Here is a 4,469-nt window from a genome sequence, read left to right as displayed (position 1 = left end):
AGGAAAACTAATGTTGTTGGCATTTAATAGGACAAAAGACTGTAATGGATGCTCATGCTCTGTTGGATTACTTTGTTGTCAAATCAATTATTGGCACAAAAACATCATGAGTACAGTAACGTCAACTTTACAAGCCTCTTTTATTTTAGAATGGTTCTATTCCCTGTCCAATCAAATAAGCAATTGCTTACAGATGAACACATCTGGTTGCTTTTTTAGTGGGGTATGCACATTAATATGCTACTCACCAACGATAAGGGCGCTAAATGGAATACCAAACTGCAGCAGACTGGACATTCCTCGCCAGGACTTTGGTCTTAGTTGTAGGCCGGGATGACTTTGCTTTAGAGTCACATTTTTCTTTGTAGTTCATCACATGATTTATCTGGTTGGCCAAAATCTAGCGAGTACCGCCGAAGACCTTTGTACCTGCATACGACACGTGTGCGTTGCTGAAGCCTTTTGCCGAGGATTTGGCCTTCAATGTGTGTGCCTTCCGCCGTATCTGGAAGGGTTGCCGCACATACAGCCAGTCCTAGACAGTGCAAGATGGCCGCTCTGTTTTCCTCTTAGCCGCCCCCAGCAGTCCTCTCCTGCACGTTGTGGACCACTTGACCAACCCGGCCGCTGGACCTCCACCGTGATCATTCAGTGTTGGTCAAAATGCAGGAAGTCGGTGGTAACAAGGTCATGTCTCGTCCGGACCAGGGCGCTACTGCTGTCTGCCGGACGTCCAAGGAGCTACTGTGTGTTGGCGCAGGAGATATTCAGAACAAGCTACTGATTAATTCAAAACTCGTCAAGAAAAATGCGAGTTCCGCAATTGTTGTAATCCCTAGGAGCAGCGTATTGGGCAGGGTGCAAGACTTTCTACCGAAGATGACACAAGCAAACGAGAAGCTCCGAAATGAAATGGCAACAGCACCTGTGAACCATTTTGATATAGAAAACCTAGATGATGCTTCTGCAGACATTATTGAGATGAATGTTGCTGTAGTGGAATTGAGTGGCTCAGAGGACAGCGACGCAGAGGAAGAATCCAGTCGCCGGAAGAGGAGGCAGGCGGAGTAAATGCGTCTCGCAGCCCTGGGATCCTGTGAGCGGTGGAGAGCCCCGGGGCCGCCAGCAGGAGGTTGCACGAGTGTTGCGGGCTCCCTTGACGAAGAGGGAGCCCCGGGAAAGGAGCTGGCAAGAACTGCAACGTGAACTTGAACTTTGCGGAGGGGGCACGAGACACATGCCCGCTGCCTGCCCCTGCCGCGTGCTGAGAGCGGAGTCCCCCGAGACTGGCCCGGTAAGTTTAAAAGGGCAGGGGGGTATGGCTGCTAGAGGGGAGAGCAGACATGGGGACTGTGTCTCTGTGTGTGTGCGCCTGGGGAGAGCAGACAGTGGGGACTGTCTCTGTGTGTGTGCGCATGCGTGGGTCTTGGAGCATCCAGGAGAGGAGACAGGAGCTGGCCACAGCAAGCGCGTTCGCATGCGCGTGGCCCGCTCAATTCCCTGTGCGTGGCCAGCTCCTGTCCCCTCTCCTGGAAAGCAGAGTCGCTCACAATAGGTCTCTGGCGAGACCGCGCTTTCACGCAGTTCAACTCCAGGAGAACTAAAAAATACTAGTATTAGTATTTGTATAGCACATAGAATTACCTGGGGGTCGTCGGGAGGATTAAGAAAGCTACGGCCCAGAGTCACATGGTGCTGTGCTTACATGCCGCTGGCGATCGTACTGTGAGCCCCCATGCTCCGGAGTCAGCCACCCTAGCCACTGCAGCACACCTCCTATTACAAGTGGCATAGGATACTCACATGTTCTAGGCTACTAGGAGTTCTTTCCATATCTGCCATACAAGCCTCTTTTGCCTTAGATGTTGTTAGCACTCAGGTACTGGTGCTTGCATGTCTGTTACTGAGTCTTCCGGCTCACATATGAGCCCAGTGCCTCTTTGACTAGGTCCACTGCAGTCCGTAGATCTTGCAAGCCAAGAGCCCCTTCCATACCAACTTCTGCAATATTTATTTCTATTGATGCACTACAGGACTAAATTGCTTGTTGTATAATGTCAGCAGGTACAGAAGTTTATGGTTGCCCTGCGCCTCCCTCCAAGTTTCCCACAGAGGCTGTATGAGCCCAGTCTGCTGTGGAACCCTGCTTAGTGAAATGAATCAGTTTCCAGTCATGAGGTAAGAGACCTTTATCTTTCTCCATTTTGTTCATTGAGGGTTGAGTTACGAGCACATAGTCATGGGCAATCCACTGTTTCTTCTCACTCGAGGGAGACTCTGCAGGATGTATCCCCTACTACTACTTATACTCGGATGGCGCACAGTTCAGAACAGAGCCATCTGAGTACAACAGTCGCATCAACCCCGACTGTAGCGGGGCAGCTCCAACGTCTGTACGTTCTGTTCCTTCTTGTGTCTCTCACGGGATCAAGGAGCATATTTATAAGAAACTGGCGGAGTGCAGTGTCGCACTAAAATTGGTAAGACCATGCTCTGACAGTTTCAAATCGCAGGGATGCACCGTATTCACAAGAATGTGGCGCACTCATGTGTTACTCATAGCCCTGGCACTAAAAAGCTACCTAGCACCAGCGCAGGCACTCTAACACCATTTTGCTAGGGGGCCTGCCCTGCAGGGGCAATTGATTATGTGCAAGAAGGGACACCTTCCTGTACATAAACAATTTTTAGAGGCGACCTGCTCTCTCTATGTTTGCTGCAGAATGCAGCACATGTGGAAAAAGCAAAATAGGAAGATAAATAAAACATTTCTCCTCGTATCGCCTTCTTTAGAGCAGGTATTCCCTGGCAGTACTTTTGGAAATATGGGGCAGCATTAAAAAGCAATGGGTCTTAGGGCAGAATGCCCACTGCAACACCTATTGCACGCCCCTTTCACGCTAAGTGCTATGTGAATCCCTATTCACAAGGCGGTGTTTAGTCACGTTAAGTGGCCTAAAGCCTCCTTGTAAATAAGGCAAAGGAGTTTATGCCACCAGATTATCAGTAATAGTGACATTCTGATGGTGTTCACTCCTTGTAAATATGCTCCTAAGTGTGTTCCCTTTCTATCAGCTTCTCATTACACACAATCTCAGGTACATGGGCTGCTCTAATTCATCTACTACCAGCTGTCGCTTTTTCTCAGGGTTGTCCACTCTGTGGCCCGAGAGCTCAGCCAGGATTTCCTTCATAGTGTCCATACTGTGTGGAGAGGGTCTCTTGTTCGAAGTCCCATGCTTATGTCTTGGAAAGACTGTCCTGAACTCAGTCATCTGATCTGTATTTTTGAGCCGTCGGTGTCTTGCATTATCCTTTCACTAGCTAGTACTCAGAGGTGCGCCCTCTGCCTGCCGTCAATCACTGTTCAGTTACCTGATGGGGCTAACAAGCCCTAGGGTCCACCCTGTGCCTCTGGCTTTCTGGAGAGAGGCCAACCCACTTTTCAGCTCTCCCTAGCCCTTGCATCACCACCTGATGCATTGCGAGGCCCACCCCAGGAGCAATCAGGCCTCTTAGTTAAGTGAAGAATTGATTTCAATTGGGAGCTCGCACATGCCACAGGTGGAGAGTGTGTGTTACAAATCATCCATTCTGACACATTCCCCGATTTCACATGTGTTTCCAACAGGTTGTTGGTCCCAAATGTACAGATAGAGTGAATATAGAGAGTATGTATTGTTGATATGTTATACATATACATATATATTTTTCTGTAGTGATGGTCCCTGAAGAAGGGCTCTATGCCCGAAATGCATAGGAGGAGTTGAAGCCAGATGCATTCTAACGTTACAATTATGTGAAAACAACATAAAACTACAAAAGATTATTTAGTCAAATGAAGAGAAGACAAAAGAAATAAATACTTTATTTTGAAAATTCATTGAAAGTGATTTAAAAAATATTTTCTGTGGAGTTCTTGGAACCATACTCTAGAACAAGAAGGTGGCACAAAGGGATGGGACCAACAACCTGTTGGAAACACATGTGAAGTATATTATGAGACGCCCTGGACACGAGGCGTTACCTTTGCAGCACCCCTTAGAACAAGCTATAAACACTAACATTATTTTTCTAAACTGAAAGATAAAACGAGGCTGTGTACGAATCATTCGTCTTTACATTCCCAGATTTACCAACACTGGTAGACCCGGGCATGCAGCAGCTGTTCATGGTCCCCCCCAGAGGCACAGTGAGGAGAAATATCTTTATTTCTCTGGTTATTTCCTCTTGCTAAGCAAACCTAGAAAGAGGAAAATGCCCCTGAGAACTATTTTTGGGCAGGTAGGTGTTCTTTCCTGCACACAAATAAATCTGTATCCAGTATATGTAGAGCACAAACTAAATATATAAATAAATACTAGCATTTGTAAAGCGCACAGCTACCTCCAGAGAGGTGTCTCAGCGCTGGGGGCCATCGGGAAGATTAAGTGAGGTATTGCCCAGAGTCACATGGTGCTGTGCTAACC

The 4,469-nt window shown here is 47.7% G+C and overlaps 1 pseudogene; it reads left to right on the top strand.

Annotated features, from left to right (window-relative positions):
• Positions 1-641: 641 nt before the first annotated feature.
• Positions 642-1,071, top strand: LOC147662946 (NOP protein chaperone 1 pseudogene; annotated as a pseudogene).
• Positions 1,072-4,469: the final 3,398 nt, after the last annotated feature.

The sequence above is a fragment of the Lissotriton vulgaris genome, unplaced genomic scaffold, assembly GCF_964263255.1.
Source record: "Lissotriton vulgaris unplaced genomic scaffold, aLisVul1.2 SCAFFOLD_853, whole genome shotgun sequence".
In the NCBI taxonomy this organism is placed as follows: domain Eukaryota; kingdom Metazoa; phylum Chordata; class Amphibia; order Caudata; family Salamandridae; genus Lissotriton; species Lissotriton vulgaris.
Note: the sequence above shows the minus strand (reverse complement) of the source record. Positions and strands in the feature narration are given on the sequence as shown.